The sequence below is a fragment of the Triturus cristatus genome, chromosome 12 (assembly GCF_964204655.1).
Source record: "Triturus cristatus chromosome 12, aTriCri1.1, whole genome shotgun sequence".
In the NCBI taxonomy this organism is placed as follows: Eukaryota; Metazoa; Chordata; class Amphibia; order Caudata; family Salamandridae; genus Triturus; species Triturus cristatus.
The window spans coordinates 277,310,359-277,329,888 of record NC_140595.1 but is presented as its reverse complement, the minus strand read 5'-3'; the positions used below and the strand labels follow the sequence as shown (position 1 = coordinate 277,329,888).

Here is a 19,530-nt window from a genome sequence, read left to right as displayed (position 1 = left end):
ACACACCCCTTTCTGTCACCCCATACCTATACTCAACATTCCATTATTTCATCCACCAGCAGTCTCCTGCTTGGTCTACCAAAAAAACACAGCCCTCACATTCCACTCTACCACACATATTACCTCTTCCACCTATCATATCTAACACAAATACTCTTAACTCTTGTTTTTCCCTCTCACACACTAGGAAAGTAGGATCTGGTTCTTATGGTTACCCCCACTTTTTGCTTGATGTTATGCTGTTTTTGACTAGTCTGACTGGGATCCTGCTAATCAGGACCCCAGTCTATCTGCTTTCTCCCTCATTTGCTGTGTTCAGTACTTAGGTACATCCCAGATTGGATACTGGGGTACCCCTATAAGTCCCTAGTATATGGTACCCCTGTACCCAGGGCATCGGTACCCCACAGGCCTCCCATGGGCTGAAGCATGTAGTATGCCACCCATGAGAGACCATTCAAAATGGAACTACAGGCCTTCCATTGCAGCCTGTGTGTGTTGGTGCATATAGGTTTACTCTATTTAAGGGTCACTGCACTTAAAACCTATAAGTCACCCCTATAGCACACCTTTACAATCCTGAAGGCAGGGTGCTTGAATCTAAGTGAGATGGTGCCCCTGCATGAGCAGGACACCCCTGCAGCCTACAGAGTCCATTCTCCCGGGTTGTCAGTGAAGCAGCCATATACTATATAGAGGGGCACTGCGTAATCGCACGATGACCATCTTGAAAACGGCTGCAACGAATCCTATTATGTTTGGTATCAAACATGTTGGAATCATATGGTATTGGTATGATTCCAAGCACTGGAAGAGCCCTCCAGGAGGCTCTCAGTGTTGCCGGTACCCGCCTTCTAGTCCCGAACAGCACAAAAAGGTTGCTGCCGACCAGAGGAACATTTCTGTCCTCCTGCTGCTGAGCCAAGCCAAGCTCAAGCAGGGGAAGGTAGAACAATAGGCATCCTGTCACAGGTAGGTGTGACCACCTCCCAGACAGGATTTAATGTATTAGGGCTATGTGGGTGTGCTTGCCAGCGCCAGAAAGTGTGCATGAGGGGCACATTTGGTGTCCCTGTGCATAGTTCAGTTCAATAAAGAGAGAGATATTCCTTTGTTACTACTTTTAGAAAAGCATGCAATGTTATGTCAAACAGAGGGTATTTTGTATCAAATATTTATTATTCTTTTTTAAAAAAAGATTATTTAAAAAAACATGTTTATCTTTACAAACATACACAATTATAAAACATTTCATGTTACATCAAATCACATTGATTAAAAACATCATACAGTACATGTCATTTTCATCTCAAACAAATATAGACTTTTGGCCCAATTATGACCAGCATAACACGGAGACACACAAATAATAAGATCCAATTACTCTTTTTCAGTACATATAAAAAAAAACCCTGAAATACAGCTTGTCACACGTTGATAAATCTGTGCGTCATTGAATCTGTATTGGGACTTTGATTATGCAAATCCACTGCGTCGACGCGTTTCGATGGTTTTATGGGGATCTGACCATCTTTATCAAGACAAATTAATACTGTCTCCCTCCAAAGTACGAGTAATTCCTCGATTCCACGAGACTTTACTATGTGCTCCCGGTTCTGTAGGTTTTGAGCAAACCCCAACTCTCCATCTATTTTTCTCCTGATTTGTTCAATGGCGAATTGCCTTTTGTCTTTTCGTCGATATTAGAGGTATATACTTTTGGCCTTCTTCTTCCTTCAGATAGAGGGACCCAATAATCACATCATAAGGGATTGCATTTAAGTCCATAATTATGCTCCGATCCAGTGAAAAACACGACGGACAGTATACAGCGCAATTGAGACACGCTGTAAAAAAGAAGAGGACTTACTCGTACTTTGGAGGGAGACAGTATTAATTTGTCTTGATAAAGATGGTCAGATCCCCATAAAACCATCGAAACGCGTCGACGCAGTGGATTTGCATAATCAAAGTCCCAATACAGATTCAATGACGCACAGATTTATCAACGTGTGACAAGCTGTATTTCAGTTTTTTTTTTGATATGTACTGAAAAAGAGTAATTGGATCTTATTATTTGTCTGTCTCCGTGTTATGCTGGTCATAATTGGGCCAAAAGTCTATATTTGTTTGAGATGAAAATGACATGTACTGTATGATGTTTTTAATCAATGTGATTTGATGTAACATGAAATGTTTTATAATTGTGTATGTTTGTAAAGATAAACATGTTTTTTTAAAGAATCTTTTTTTAAAAAAGAATAATAAATATTTGATACAAAATACCCTCTGTTTGACATAACATTGCATGCTTTTCTAAAAGTAGTAACAAGGGAATATCTCTCTCTTTACTGGTTTAAAGTACCCCATTTCCCTTGAGTTTCAAGGGGTCCCTCTCAAGTTCCTTTTTTTACATAGTTCAGTTCAAGCCAGTCCTGGGAGCCGTTGGCTCCCGCTCTGGTGCGAAACGCGACAAAGGACATTCAAGTAAACTTCCCCGTGTCCAGACCTGCCCCTGGGAGGGTCCCCTGAATCTTCCCAACCCTTTCCTGAGGTCTTACCTGGGTGTAGGTCTTTAGAATCACCGTGGGATAAGATTTAGACCAGACATCATTGCACTTCTACCGCCTGGGCAGTCTGGACTACGCTGGACTTAGTTTGGGCCTGAGTTAATCTCTCATCCAGTCTGCTGCATCGTCTGTGCATCATACAGGAACCTTCCAAGGGCTGTGAAGCATCAAGGAAAACCAAAGTAATTTCACTTGGAGTGAAGGTGTCACTCCCCTGCATTCGCAGGAACCGCAACTAAGTAGACCGATCTGCAGATCCTGAGCTCCTCCGGACGCCGTGGGCTCTGCATCACAGGTGGTGGTTTTCCACAGTTCACGAGGCCTGCTCTACCCTCTCACCAAATTTGAGGCCAGTATTCATTGTAGGAGTTGCAATAACTTAACTCCTGAGTACTGCATCTACTTTGCAGTTGCAAAGGCTTGTTACCATCTTTGCAAGAAAATCTTTGAGCTCCAAGTAGCCCCAACCTCGAGCACCTCCAGTGATCAGAGTCTTTAGCCACACCGCATCGTGTGCATCGTGGCCTGTATCTTTTGGTGAGCTGCTTGAGGTCCTCTCACGACTCCAGTGCCTCCGGACTGTGAGTCCACTTGAGGGTCATATTTGTTTCCTTTGGGCTCCCCTGATTGCTTGAGGCCTGCCCTGACTCCCCTGCTTGTGGTGAGTCCCCTGGACCTTGCTGGTCCCAACTTTGCACCTTCTAGCCTACCTGCGTGGGTTGCATTTGGCAAGGCTTGTTGGGGCTCCCGCCGGACACTGACCCATCAGCACTCAACATCCTTCATGGGACAGCTCGTCTGTGAGTCCTGGTCTTCCCCAGCATCGCCTGGTCCTCCCAGCTGCAGAGTCAAGGCCATCAACAGCTTCCCCGAAGCACCCGACTTCGAAGGGCATTCGTCTTTCAAGTCTCATGGTCACCCCTGAGTGACATAGACTTTGTCCCCTCTGCTTTCAGGTACTCCTCTTCAAGAATCTACATTTGTATTCCTCTGGACCTTTTCTCCTCATCCAGCAGCGGCACTGTCCTGAAGTCCTCCATTGGGTTCAACAGCGGTTTCCGATGCCACTTCACACCTATGCACCCGGCTTCCCTGGGATAGGTAAGCTACGTACTATGGTATCCACGGGTGGAGTGGCTCTCCAACTTTGTCTTCCACATGGTTTCTTCAGGGTCCACTGGGAAGGGTCCCTAATCTTTAAAAATCCATCAGCGACCTGCACATAGACTTGTACGGAGAACGCAGTTGTGTTCACACACTGCACACGCTCTCCGTGGGGTCCCTATCTACTTACCTTGGGTGGTTCTGTGGGTCTCCAGCAATTCTACGTCCTCTCGACATCGTCCTGACTCGAGTCATGGTTCTTATACTCCTTTCTTAGCATATGGTTTGGTCCTCCCCTGGGGCCCACTGTGTATTAGTGCTATTTACTGTGATTTCTCTGCTAAAGAATAGTGTGCTTTGTGTTTATCTCTGTGTGGGAGGTACTGTAACATACTAGATAGAGTTATATAGTAAATACATATTTTTATACATACTTTGTGTGGTTCTTTTTCATTTAATCAATACTATAAGATTGCATTCTGGTAAAATGAGCTGCTTTATACTCCTTCAAGACTAAGCCTGAAGGCCGCTCTCCACAGCTACCACTTGGATAGCTTTCTAAGGTTCTCTGAGACCTCTTAAATCACCATAAGGGTTGTAAGGACTGGTGCAAGGTGCCCACTTACATTGGTGGACATCATATGCCAGGCCAGCTTCTCACACACACCACATACAATCTCTGTTCCAAAACATATCACCATTCCCTTTACCATTCAGCTTCCACTCACCAACAATACTTTACATACAAATACTTCTCAGAAGACAACTACATCATTATCTCCTCAAAATCAAAACATAACACACACACCAGCACAACAAAATCTCTCTCCCACACACACATAGTGCCTCATAATACTTTCCATAACAAACTAGAAACATGCGCCCACACCTGCCCTCCTGGCTACACAAATAATACACATCCACATCTGAATTCAGTACAAAAACTGTATGAGTGACTACAGGAAGCTTTTGATATCCTAAAACCACTAAGGACAACAAAGCAGGACAAAATAAAAAACAGGCACATTGGAAAAATGCAGAGCTTAAAGAGATAAAACAGCACATTAGAAAGCTGCAACGCACCCGATTCAAAACAAACACCAATAAAGACAAACTTCCCCTACAGAAACTTAACAGATCACACATTTTTGGTTGCCTCAGAGCAGTGGATGACATGGAGCCATCTCAAATTGAATGCTTCTAAAACAGAAATGCTCACATGTGGCAATTGGAAAAATTATGACCCACTCGCCGCCTGGCCTGACAACATGGGAACACCGACTAAGGTATCCAAGGAAGTAAGAAACCTCGGAATTACCATAGACTCAAAGCTATTAATGAATGCCCAAGTGGACAAACTAGCAAGATCAAGCTTCATTACAATAAAAACTCTGCAACGCATCTTCCCCCACCTGGAATTTCCACACAAGGTCCAGGCTACTATCTCTTGTACTGTCTAAACTCGACTACGCCAATAGCATCTACCACGGATCATCTTTAACAACTATGAAAAGACTACAACGGATTCTGAACTCTGCTGCCAGACTACTCCTACATGTAAAGCCACAAGCCCACATCTCCCCTCCCTTGAATGCCCTACAATGGTTACTGGTTGCGAGAAGAGCTACATTCAAGCTGCTTTGTATCACTCACAAAGCGATACTTGGAACAGGGCCTCTTTTCATCAGGAATAAAATAACTAAATATGATCAACAAAGGAACCTCCACTCTAGATTGGCACCTCGCCTCAAAATCCCAGCAAACAAGAACATAACCATAGGTGGCACATCCTCCTCTGTTCAAGCAGCCAAAGTATGGATCTCTACCTCAAACATAAGATCCACGGATAGCTACCTTCTCTTCAGAAGACTATTCAAGAGTTGGCTCTTCCCCTTATAACCACCATACTCAAACATAAAAGTACAGCAAATCCCTGTGTATATAAGCATTTATTTGGATTATATGTATGTATCTAGAGATGTATATTCCTCTGTATAAATTTGTATAATAATTATGTTTATAAATATAAAGATATTCATTAGGTCTGCTTAACAAATGTACATATTACTTATGGTTATATTATTCTATATTTAACTTCTATATAGGTCACTGAATAAATCATTAATTGTTATCATAACTATTTATCTACAATTGCTTCACTATTGAATTATAAAAAAGAAATCAAAAACAAATAAATTAGCTTAAAGTGCAGTAACACATGAAATACAACTTAAATATAGATAGATTACCTTCCTTATACAAATATACCGTCCATGTACATATGTATCTTTATATTTATTACTTTACTCCTGATTCAGCATCTCCAATGCACTACCCTATACCTCTCTCAATGTATTCTCTACCTTCCCTCTCTGACTCATTCCAAATTCCATTCTACTACGATGATCTTATAAATAGCCCTTTCTAGACTCTTCCCTCCTCTACCCCTGCTTCCATCATCTCAAACCTTTTTTACTATTCAGATCTCCCAAACAAGCCTTTCTAAACTCCTCCCTCATGTATCCCTCCTAGGCTCATGCGATACCTCATCTCTCTCCCTAATCCACTTCTAGAGACTGTTCCCTCCTCCATCCCTCCTTTACATATCATAAACCTTCTCCTACTGGTATGATCTCCAAATAAACACTAGAGCCTTCCCTCTTCGATCCCTCCACTATCCTTTTCAAACCAACTAACAGAGTCGCATGTTCACCGCTCGAATTAATTTTATATTTCCCCTATACTAATTCACCACTAATAAATTTTGGGTTCCAGTGTAGCATTCTACTTGCTGAAAAGCGCTTTGAGGCTTCGTCGAGGGTAGTGAGTGTTATATAAATGTAATTACAATTGCAATATATTTGACGTATAGCTTCCAGTTCCCTTGGTCTAGTATTCAAATTAAATAACAACCCTGCATGGCTCTCAGAAGTGCAAGGCCCAGGGAAAAATGTCCCACCTGATTCTCCCCTTGAGACATCCCAGGGAATTATTGAGTATGTGATACGAAATGATGCTACCCAGTTTATGGATTTGTCAAAAGTGGATAATCTGAAGCCTTTCAACTCCACCACTGAACCTCTTTTGGAAATATGTCTTTCCTTGTAGAAATAATGCTTATTTTGGTCTTTATGCCTGGTTTTTGATCCTCATACACACAGTGCATCAAGCCCCGACGTATACAAGTGTGTGCCTGACTTCAGTGACCCGATTGCTTTCTCTGACTACAAAACAAAACATGACTATATGGGAAACCAAGTTAAACACAAAAGTCAAAGCCGTGTCAGTATGGTGGCCATGAATGTGGCATCCCTCCTACTGCACATGTGCCAGCTTGAGACGGCAATCAGTGCACCGTTTTAAGAAGTTAATATAGCCTTATAGCCCGCCGTGGCGGGCTATACCGGCTGTTAATGGCCCGCTGCAGCGTTAAAGGCCCGAGCCGAAGGCGAGGGACTTTAACAACAGCAGCGGGCCATTAACAGCGGTATAGCCCTGCTACGAAGGGCTATAAGGCTATTACAACATTCTGCCACTAGAGGGCAGAATGTTCTACCAAAACAAAGCCCTTCAGGGAGCGCGAGGGGATTGAAATCCCCTCAGGCTCCCTGAAGTCTTTGTTCACAGCCAGAGCTGTGAACAAAGACACATTGGAATGTTGGTGCTCCGGGCTTATACCAGCCATTATAAGGCCGGAGCACTCCATTGTCTTCAATGGAGCTGCCAACGTTCCAATGTTCTAATAAAGCATTTACAAGGCTTGTACTTATTCCACACTGGAGCAAGTACCCTGATGGAGCACAAAGAGTGGATCAAAGTGCTTTGCCAACTGGAGGCTGGCAGTCAGGGAGCCATGAGGGAGAGTTTGGTCTTCAAGGGAGGACCAACAGGCAATGTTGTGGCTTTTAGGGGAAGCTTTAAGTTTCAATGCATTTTTATTGAATTTAACTTAAGAACAAGACTTTTTCCCTCGAGTCCCACCTTCTCCACAGTGCAGCTATATGTGAATAAAGCCAAGTCACCGTAGTCTTAAATCCACTTGTCGTCACACTTCTAACTGCTTGATGCAATCAATAGGGTATGTTTTGGAGATCTCTCAAGGATTGGGCACAGGCTAAAGTCCTCTAGTTCTTAGTGAAGCAGTCTAAAACTTGGCCCCAAGTCCTTTCAAATCGTCTTTCTTCTCTTTTCTTTCAGCGAGAGAATTTTTCCATTCCCAACATAAACTATAACTTCCATTACTAGTCATTCCATGTAGGTGTTTTCCTGCATTTTGTGAGCATTACTTGCTTGACTCCTAGCATTAATACACTCAACAGTTTTGGAAGATTTTTCTTCATAATTAAATGTTTTTCACACATAACAACATTAACTTCCAACATGCAAATGTATTTATCGTGCACTTTCAAGTCTTACTTGACCGTAGTTAAGATAGGCCTCAAATGAAAATGGCAAGCATTGGTTTTCCCTGAGTTCTGTAAAGTGTATCTTGTTTTCTATGGCAGGAGAGAAGCTCTACCAGCAGCCTTGAAAGATGTATCTTTATTGTTGTTTTCTCTTGTAAATGTCTAGCTTCCGCAATCCTTGAAGAATCTCCTGATTTTACAGTACGTGGGATAGGACGCGATACTGGAGGGCGTTTGAGAAAGACTTCATTGTATTCAAGTTACCTTAGCCGAATGAACCTCAACATGATTGGTTCCCTTCATGGGAATCATGTTTAGGTGTAGTAAACTGATGAAAATAGGCTTTTAAACGAAAGCAGTGTAGACTTGTTTTCAGATGCCTTTTCCACTCCTTTTAGAGATGATGTATTTTCCTCTTGCCTGAAGGAGTTGCTCTCTTGAGAAACTATCTTCCCCACTTTTTTTGACCAATCTTTTTTGATAAGTAGAAACTGCCTTTCAAAAGCTTTCCATACTGATACCTCCCGTCTGATTTCTCCACAACTTTTCAGACTTTTTCTTAGTTTAGTTGAGAAGGGGGTTCCCTTCATGGAAATCTGAGTGTGCTTTGATTTATTTTATGTCAACTTTATAATACTTTGTCTTTGCATTTATGATTTCAAATTGCTTTGAATTATATTGACTAATCATTCATGTATTGGCTATTGATTTACAAGTAATTTGATGATTTGAATTTGTAACTTTGCTAATGTGTTAATAAACCTTCTTGGTTGCAAATCTAATGCTTTAGTCTTTGTGGTGCCAAATGTGCTTCACATTATTGAAATGTATTGAATGATATGTCATCTTCGGCTGGAACTAAAGGTCTAGCCATTTGAGCGTAACCTGTGTATGAGTTTGCATAAGAAATTTTTCAAAGTGCTACATCAAATCTAGTAGCAGAGAATGATTTCACTGAGGCATAGGAGATCAAAATTTGCCCCATGGATAGTTAGGATCAGTCCGACCCAATCCGCATTCTAATCTGATGTGTGGTGTCACATCAGGTCCAGGAGGGCTGCGCGATAAAGTTGATGATTGAAATGCTTTTTAATGTGTATTGCTGGGCTTATAATGATAAACGTGCTTGCAGCAAAGAGTTGAATTTTGGTTATAAGATTTACCATAATCCAAGATCCTGGTACAGAAACTGAGTTATATAAATGTTTGACTCTTTTGTTAAGTTTGAGGTATTGTGGGGTGCCATCGGCCATTCCCAGTTAAGAACTTATTAAACTACTGTTGGGAGAGAGTACTAACTGAGAGTGTTGTTGGGTTAATCTTTTGAGCAGAGTAGTAGAGTGTGCTAATCAAGTTGATTTCCTGCAGGTTGAGAATTCAAACCCTGTTTGTGACAGCACCGGGATGGGGTTATTTCCTATTCCCTCTAGAATGATTGCGGAGTTTGGTTTTTCTTTAGCGAAACAGACAAGAGACATTGTTTCGCTTTTAAGTTTCAATATTTTGCTTATGTGAAGCTGATCACTGTGGAATAAAAGCCTCTGTGAGGTGCTGCGAGTTTCGTCTTAAGTTGTTGTGCTGATATAGGTCGGTTGGTGTGTGTGCCACGTTAGGATTGGTCATTACATAATTGGGTGCCATGCTGAGAGCAATTGGTTCTGTGGTGTCACGCTAGGATTGGGTCCTTGTGTTGCTGGATTATGCATTGTTATTTGATGGACATTGCTGTTTATTTAAATTGAAGTTTACTGATGTTGTGTTGGGTGCATACAGAAAAAGATGAAATTCTTCCAGCAATTGGAAGCTTTGTCGAGAAAGGTTGTACGAATACCTGTCCATGAGAGGCCCCTCCAGAGGGCACCCGTACACATTTCATGACAACCAAGATAGGATTACAGATGTGTATTTGGATTAAACAATGGAATAAGCTCACAGTGAATGAAGGTTCCAAGCAATTTCCTCCACAAGGTACCCTTAACTCAGGAATAATGGAGAACTCGAGGTGAATGTTGTATGAGATGAAACCCCCACGAAGACTTGCTCAATATGAAGTGTTGAATGCATGGGTGCGTTTCACTCATGTAAAATATAAGGAGAAATATCAGACATGAGCGAGAAATAAGGTTTGCAGGAATGGAGAGAAAGTATGATAGGGGCCATAGGGATATATCATGTGATAGCAAAGGGAAAACAGAAAGAAAGAAACCACAAAAGGGAGTTGGGAATGAGGAGAAGAGAGATGGATGACAGTGACTCAAGTGATGACTTTCTGAATGATTTGTTAACTTCCCGGCCACCTCTGTATAATACTGCCCATCAAGCTGGAGGGAACCAACAGCCTGCACGCACTGGTGCAAGTGAACCAATTGATCAGAGTCTCCTGGAGGGTGGCTTACCCCTTGTCGCACCAGATCTATTATTGACTGCCACCAGCACTATTATTAATTCAACCCCAAGTACCTCTTCTGTTACTACAGCCCTGGGTACATCTGGTATTAGTACTGCATTAATTTTGGGAGCACGACCTGAAAAGAAGGAGTTCCCCTTGTAAGTATGCCTGTCGTTGAGGTTGAAGGACGTCCTGAGTCACAAACTCTGGAGAAAGGGACCCCTTCAAGGAGACTAGATATTTTGAGGTTAAAGGCAGAAGAATTTGAGGAGCTTGTCAAGAGGAACCTTGAGTTAGGGGTTTGTGGATCGGTACAACTAGGAAGATCTCTTGTATTTGAGTATAGAAGCTACAAGGCATGCCTATGAATCCCAAGAAAATTTGGAAGAGTTAGCTAGAGAGTATTGGGTTAACTTGTCTAAAAGTAATGATTCAACAAAGAATATCAAAACGTTCATTAGTGAGGATAACATAAAGAATATGAAGACATCAGGTATTAAATTACATGTGAAGGAATTGGTTGGCAGTATCTGAAAGTGGAGTGCCACTCAAAGCCACAAGGATCAGTGATCTAGCAAGGGAAGGAAACAGAAGGACAATGGGGGGTCAAAGGTAGAAATTAGTGTAAGCCATTTGAAGGTTAAGGAGTATCCATTGAGAGAAGTGCCTGATAGCGGACATGTGCATGTAGCCTTGAGTCATGGTGATCTTTCCACATTTACTAATCAATTTCTAAAGTTGCGATAACATTGTGACCCATGGTGCACACAAGTGGAGAGGCTTGTGAAAATCTTGAAGGCATTGTTGCAGGATATGAATACTTTAGGCAAAGTATTGTAGCAATGACTTGGAAGTGAGGCAGAAGAATATTAAGGAGATATTCATGTTGCCACAAACTAAATTGCATTTCAGAGTGGCCCATATGTGGCAAATTCAGGTTATAGTTCTGGCTCTGGTGCAGGAATGCAAGGAGATAGTTATCATGGCAGTAGTCAGATAATGCAGAATGGGAACTTTGTTCTGCAAGGCAGAGGATGAGTGATGGCTGTTGATATTGAAAAAGATTACTCCATGTCATTATTGTAACAAGATGGGACCCTGGAAATGCAGATGTAGGTTGAATCCAAACCAAATGCAAAATGATGTTCAAGTACGAAACATGAATGTGATGCCAATGCAAAATATGTAAATGCAAAGAGCTCATAATGCCAATATACCTCAAGTTCCAATAAGGCAGCCAAACAGGCCCAACGCAAGGTTTAATTTAAACCCAAACTCAAAGGTTCGCCAAAACCCTTTCATAAACCCCTACAACTTCCAACAGTTCCCAGATCCCAATAATCTCAGAGATCCGTGTTCTGATCAATCACAATGATGGTGCCTGAAAGGGGACGAGGACTGCATGCTTGGCGCAGGTCTAGAGGCAGACCAGATGGGCCATTTGTATATGAATGGCCATCCTGTATCATTCTTGATTGACACTCGAGCTACTCGCTCTACTGTTAAAACAGTACAGGTCCTAAAGCTACCATATCAGGAAAACAAGTCAAAGTTGTAGGTCTTTCCAATAAAAGTAGAAACCTAGTTTCAGCTAAATTCCTTGTGAAATATGGCCTCTTGAGGAGGACCATTCATTTGTAATATGTTATTCGAGTCCAATTAATCTATTAGGTAGGGACCTACAATGTAAACACAACTGTCTAATCTATTGCACACCAGATGGCGTTGAGCTTTCAATACACAATAAAGATGCAGATTTTAAATTTGAAGTCAAGAGTCAATCATTTAGCTGTTCCTGGTTCTGACAAGGGAAGACTTAGCTCCTGACTTATGAGAGTAGGTGAAAGAAGAAGTCTGGGATTTTACTGGTAAATGCATTGGTCTAACCAAAGACGTTGAACTTGGAGGATAACTATAAAACCTAATTCACAGTATCTCTAAGCGTCCCAAAGCAATCTTTCACCAGAGGCGGTAGCTGGAATTTCCCCTGTGATTGAATCCATGTTAGAGCAGGATTTAAAACTGAATACAAAATAAATAAAAAGTCATTCAGGATTTAAGAGAAGTTAATCAAATTGTTGTCCCATGTTGTCCTGTGGTACAGAATCTTTCTATGATACTCTTCCAAATACCCTAAGACACTGAATGACTCTTAGTTATCAACCTGTGGCAAGCATTCTCTTCCATTTCTCTATATGAGGAAAGACAATTTCTTTTCATATTCTGGTTCCAAAATAAAACCCTGGGATGGTGTTGAGTGCCTTTGGTGTGAGGATTATGGTGTATTATATGTTGTGGTTGTGTGACCTCCCCATTTATTACACTCACAAAGCCATCTTGGGTCCATTCAGACTTGTTTATAAAACCTCTAGCTCAACCCTTGGTAGCTGTGGCTTTGAGCAACAAGGCTTAAATAAAAGAACTATTGTAAAGCATTTAGACCTACCAAACAACAGAATATGAACGTCACACAAAAAGAAAGAAAGCTGACACCAATTTGTAAAATAGATTAGATTTTTATGAATTTTAAGACACCAAGAGGTGCAGAACACACCAGAATGTTCCAAAGATATAGATTTGTAAGTATAACGTAAATCTCACCTTTTTAGTCCAAAGCACAAACAAGCATTGGTAACCATAAAGTTTAGAAACTTTCTACAAGTTTGAAAGAGTTGTATTTGACTACTCCGGCCGGACTGGGTGACCAATTCTGACAGGGAGAAGACCAAGGGAATAAGGATATCTGGACAGTTACCTGGTCAACAAAGCAATCTCAAATCCAGTTGCACACTTTGTGCAAGGACCATCATAGACATCAAGCAGTGGTCCTGATGCTGAGGCTACAGGATGCAGAGGATGCTCAAAGATGCGTGTGATGCTGTGCAGTCAATGGGGGTCTCTCTTCCTGCAATGGTTCCTCGGTCCAGGTGAGGCCACTTTGGCCACAGGGGTTGATGACCCTCTAAGACCTCTTTGATGCAGCGGAAGGTCAGCCGCGACTGAGATATTGGTCTCAGGTCACAGCAGGTACAGCAGTTTCTTTAGTGAAGGCTAGTGTCTGTCTTTGCCAACCAAATTGCACTCTGATGATTGTACTGGTTCTGAAAGACTTAGGTACAACTTATGATTGCTGAGGAGTGCTCTTCTTGGCTGCACCCCAGCAGCTTTTTGATGAAAGTGGCTACTGACTGGCCAGTACGTGCTACTTCTACGGCTCTGATGCTAGAAAAGGGAGTCAGGTGACTGTCACTTGGAGTTCACCTTTTCTCCTTGGGGTTCAGGAGTGACTTTTTCATGAGCCAGGAACCAGAGGCACAGTCCTCTCTTTGCTAGCTCAAGAAGTAGCAGGTGCAGTCCAGATGTTCATGCTGCCTCTCTTGCCAGGTCCAGAGATCAGCAGGGAAGACCTTCTTTAATCCTCTCTCCAGTCCAGATTTGATCTGAGGTTCAGGATACCAGGAGTGTCATATTTATGCCCAGAAATGTCCTTGAGGGATAAAAGCAGTCACTAGTCAATGGGTTACCAGGTTCCCTTCTACCTTATGAAGACATATGGTTATGTGTGGCATCTTAGCTATCCGAGAGTACACTATTTTGCCCACTCTCAAGATGTCTAAACCAGTCTTTCATCATAAGTAGCTTGGTATTCCACCCTAGTTTTGTGGTTACATGTGGGCAACTGGTTTCCCTCTCTGTTCCCGCTGCCGGCCATCTCACTGAACAAAGGGGCAGTCATTCTCGAGTGTGGTTACCATTTGCCCATCAAAAGTGGCTTCTGCTTTGAAGCTTACCTTATGGGCCAAAACCCTGTGTGGCTTCTGTTGAGGGGGAAGTAACACCTTCCTCTCCGGTAGGCCTCTTTTGTTCCTGTGAGTGAGAGTCGCCTCCCTAGGAGGGCAGAAGACTGTCGCGTGGCCAGGGTCTGTGAATAGCCACAGAATAATTGGGCAACAGTATGTCAACTTTCTAAAAGTTATGCCAAAGGGGTCAAGCTATCCTGGCTGAAGAGGGGTGAAACCCCGAAACTGGTCCTAGGATGCTTGTTTCCAGTCCAGGGAGGACCTGGCTTGGCAGTTCGGGCTGGACTGTTCCCATGAGGCACAGGGTCAAGACTGATTTTCTTATGGCTGGGTTCAAACTGGAATGGCATGGTGAGCAAAAAAACGATGGATTTAGGCCCAGATCTCTGTACTGGGGTGAATGTATGACATTTTTTTGCATTCTGTCCATCACCTGTTGTTTTTGCATTTGTCACCCCGAGTGGTACAGGTATGCCCAGACGTGGGTCCTGTGCTCTCCATGCCAGTGGAATCAAGCTATCCTGGCGGAAGAGGGGTGAAACCCCGAAACCGGTCCTAGGATGCTTGTTTCCAGTCCAGGGAGGACCTGGCTTGGCAGTTCGGGCTGGACTGTTCCCATGAGGCAAAGGGTCAAGACTGATTTGCATATGGCTGGGTTCAAACTGGAATGGCATGGTGAGCAAAAAAACGATGGATTTAGGCCCAGACCTCTGTACTGGGGTGAATGTATGACATTGTTCTGCATTCTGTCCATCACCTGTTGTTTTTGCAACTTTCTAAAAGTTGCTTGTCCTTAAAAGTGACCATAAATCCAACTCGGGCATGAAGTTGGGTTTGATGTCGCGGTACCTTGAAGCTCTAACATTAGTAGTCCCATTCAGACGTTTGCAGGGCTGAGATGTCAGCCTATAACTGTACTTGCCAATGGGGCTACAAGCTCTTCCACAGTAAAAGTGACGACAATTTGTGGCTTTTACTGATAGGAACTTATATACTACTTAATAATATACAGCCCCCTGCCTTAGGGGCCAATAGGCCTTCCTTAGGAGTGACATATAAATCATTAATGCTATGGCAATGAGTTTGTATTGCAAAGTCGAAATAGCAGTTTAAAACCGCTTTCGAGTCTGCAGTGAGAGCCATGTTGTGCTTTGTCACATAAAAAGTGGCACAATCAGTACTGCAGCCCTGATTGAACACTTTATTTTGCAGACCCTGGGCACCCCTGGTTTCGATATACTAGGGACTTATAAGTAAGTTAACATATGCCAATTGTGGATAGCCAATCCAAAACACATTTTGTAAAGGGTTAGAACACTGACACTGGCACTGACGTCTAGTTAGCAGGCCTCGGTTCACTCTCAGGTTAAAAAAACCAACAGCATCAGTACAAAACTTTGTGGATGATCATGCAAAAAGAGACTTTTCCTTCCAAGAGGAGTATATAGACAGCCCCTCGATCTTTTTCCAGATACTGAAGAAAAATGTGGAGACCTTGCAGTTGCTGTGCAACTTGGTCTTGGACCAATACATTGGCAACCTGCTTGTGGTGTTGACAACTCAAGATGCATGCAGACAAGACACCATTGCATTGTTGAAAAAAGATTTTGTCCTTTACTGTTACCCAGGGGGAAGCAAAGCAACCTGTTGCCTACTTTTCTGCCACACTTGATCCGGTAGCCGCAGCATTATCAGGACGAGTTAAGGCAGTAGCTGAAGTTTGTGTCAGCATTCAGCAGTGTGAGGGCATAGTGCTTGGATACTAATCACTATGATGCTCCCTCACTCAGTAAAGATTTTGTTAACTCGTACAAATATCAGACTCACAAGGTATGAGCAAGTCATCCTGCCAGCCGAAAACATGGCACTGGAGAGGTGTCATTCCTTAAACCCTGCTTCACTTCTGCCTTTTCCTGTATCTAATGATGATGGAAATGGGGTTGACCATGACTGTCTTGATGTGACAGATTTGTGTACCACACCAAGAGTTGGCATTCGAGATATCCCACTGGAAGAGCCTGATTTTACCTTGATTGTGGATGGCTTTTGGTTAAGAGATGGACAAGGAGTTCTGAGAGAAGCATATTCTGTGTGCCCCTTAGAAGGTGTTGTGGAAGCCTCCTATTTGAGCAGTGTAACATCCGCACAGGTAGCTGAACTGATTGGTCTTGCTAGAGCGTTCTGTGTATCTAACCATTTGAGAGCTACCATTTATACTGACAGTCTGTATGGGTTTGGCATGGTCAATGATTTGGTCAGTTGTGGTCCCAAAGAGGTTAATTGGATTCTTCTGGTTCCTCTATCAGGAATGAAAGTTATGTGATGGATTTACTTGATGCATTACAACTGCTTGCTGAGGTAGCTGTAGTGAAATGTGCAGAATACAGGAGTGGATGGGATTTTATCACTGCTGGAAACCACTGTGCGAATGAGATGCCAAGGTACTGTGCTCTTGACCAGACCGTTGATGAAAAGACAAAAGAGGGTTGGGGCAAGCACGCACCCCTGCCTTACTCCTCTATTGACTTGAAAACGAGGGGTTAGTTCCCCAAATTTCCAGTACCTTACTTGGGCATAATTCCCCACGTGCAGTCTCATGATCAATGTCAAGAGATAAGGGGGGATTCCCTGTTGTTTGAGAACCTCCCACAACTTTCTCTGGGTACCAAATCGAAGGCAGTTTTCAGGTCGACAAATATCAATTAGAGGTTGACACTCTCCATTGATACAGTCTTCCAGTATAATAGCTGTAACCTTAATATTTGGTCAATAGTGGAGATGTTTTTCCTAAAACCTGCCTGGTAGCGATCTAGGAGGACCCTAGCAAACAGTTTTTGTGTGACATCGATCAGACTGATCGGCCTATAGTTGGTCGGTAAGAGAGGTGAGCCCTTTTTGAAAATAGGGTAAATTTCAGCATTAATGACTACCCAGAGGTAGGGTCCCCATATTGTTGGTTCTTCCCTAAATAAGTCCCCTGGAATCTTGTCTAAACCCTGTGCTTTGCCAAGAGAGAGCTTCCTAATTGCATTTAGGACCTCAACTAGGGTGATCCCTCGGTCCTCACCAGGTACCATCCCGGGGATTGGTGAGAAGCTGCCAGGTTCTAGGTTAGTGCCTACTTCTGTGGAGTATAAGGCTTGGAAGTGAGACTTCCATGCCGCTGCAGCAATATTGTGTTTTAGAGCTGGCTGGCCTTCGTTGCTATCTGGGCACACTAGTGACCAGAACAACTTCATGTCTCTATTTGAAAGGGCTAATCTGATGGCATCCCATTTATCTGACTCCCAGACCTTCTTTGCTTGTTTAATGCAATCTCGATAGCAGCACCTCATTTGCTTGATCAGGTATCGCTCACTACTTTTGATAGCATCGAGGAGGGCTCGGTTGGCCTTGTGACAAGTGTAATTGTACTAGGTTGATTTGGAACCCTGCTTTGCTTTGGGATGTAACGGGGGTTAAATATGTTAGCCAAACTAGTTGTTAGTTCTATGTGCAGCATCTCTATTCTATCGATAGATTGGGGAGAATTCATTTTCCTAGCAATCTCCTCCATTTCCTGTATGGGCTTTATAGTTAGAGAGAATAGTGCAGCTATCTTGTCAGTAGACTTCTTTAGTGTCCCCCATCTAATTCTCCTCCTATTGTTAGCAAGAATTAGATTGCTAGCTACCGGGGAACTACTGTCCATAGGGTTGTTGAAATTTGGGAGGCGAGGCTCCAGTTTCAAGGCATTATGATCACAGTCCTGCCGTGGCAGGACAGCAAAATCAGCCATCCATTTCCATGATCTTGCTTCAACTAAAATGTAATCCAGCAGGGAGGATTGTCCAGGTCTATTAACGGTTGACTTCCCTGGTCTGCCTGACTTGGTGCGGCCATTACAAGCTCTCAGAGAGTAGGTTAGTGTAACTGCATTGATCTGAAGTGCTAGCGGAGTCCAGGGGATTAGCCATAACCGATCCTCCGCACTAGGGAGTGCATCAGAAGAGGCAACAAGAGGCTCAATTGACAATTAAAGTCACCCTCTAAAACCAATCTTGTATTCGGGGGAACGGTACCAATGAAGGTGTTAAGTTGTTTAAAGGTCTGTGATTTATGGCAGATACTTACAGGGTGAGAGTAAATATTAATAAAGGCAATTTTGAGGCTAGGTGGAAAGGTAAGTATGGTGCATTGGATGTCATTAGACAAGGTGTTCAAGTGGTCCACTGTGCAGTCCAAATGTGTAGCAACCCAGGTACAGAGGCCCCCAGAGGGTCTACCTCTCCCCCGCTTTGTAGCTGAGATGTTAAAGGTTGCATACCCCATCCTCATAATATCATCCCTTGCCCAAGTTTCCTGGAACATACACACGTCATAACTACCTACAAAAAGCCCCCATTCAGGGGAGTCCAGTTTGTTTTTAATTCCGGCGATGTTCCAGGATAACATCCTCAACTTATGGTCAGAATTAGGGTATTCACCAGAGGGAAGATGACTATTAGAATCTGGGCTTAAGGTATTCTCATGCTGGGCCAAAGGGACTGCTTCCACTCCTTCCCTAGGGGAACCGCTGCTAGATGTGCCAGAGAAGGGAAAATCGTGCACAACCAACAGTGGGTTTCCCTGCTGGTAATCAGTTAGCAAGACCCCTGGAACATTCCCTGACACCACACGGAATAACCTGAATCATCTGTCCTCTGTTGGAACCCCTTGGTTCCCTACCTAGACTCCTATGCCCACTTTTCGGGTCAGATCCACCATTCCATGCAAATCAATCCACCTCATCTAAAACCCCATACCTGTTCGCAACTAGGATGTTAAAGAAAAGTGGTCTGGGGTAAGGGGCCACTGTAGATTGCCCTAAGAACCTATTGACTGGGGCACAGATGTTAGTGGACCTATTATGATTGCGACTGTGGAGATAGAAATAGTCCAAAGTGTGGGCCCTGACTCCTGAAGGTAGCGCTTGGGGACTATGGATGTGGCTAGCCAAGATGCGAGCAGTCTGAGGGTTGCTAAAATTAATGACAATACAGTCCCCTTACATTGTTTTGGGTCTTGTGCCCACCCAGCCAACTCTATGAACAATTAAAATCTCTCCTGCACAGTCGTAGAAAAACTACCCATGTCTAGCCAGCCAGAATAGATACTTATTCCTCAAGTCCAACTGTGTTTCCTTCTAGCAGACTTTGGTCTCGGGTACTCCAGTCAATATAATGACATATGGAAGTGAAGCTGGGGGTAGATTAATAGTCAGAAGCATCACAGCTCCAGTA

The 19,530-nt window shown here is 43.1% G+C and overlaps 1 protein-coding gene across 1 annotated transcript in view; it reads right to left on the bottom strand.

Annotated features, from left to right (window-relative positions):
• Nucleotides 1-19,530, bottom strand: part of NR1I3 (nuclear receptor subfamily 1 group I member 3) — an 858,363-nt gene that overhangs the window by 756,422 nt on the left and 82,411 nt on the right. The gene's annotated exons all lie outside the window — the stretch shown is intronic.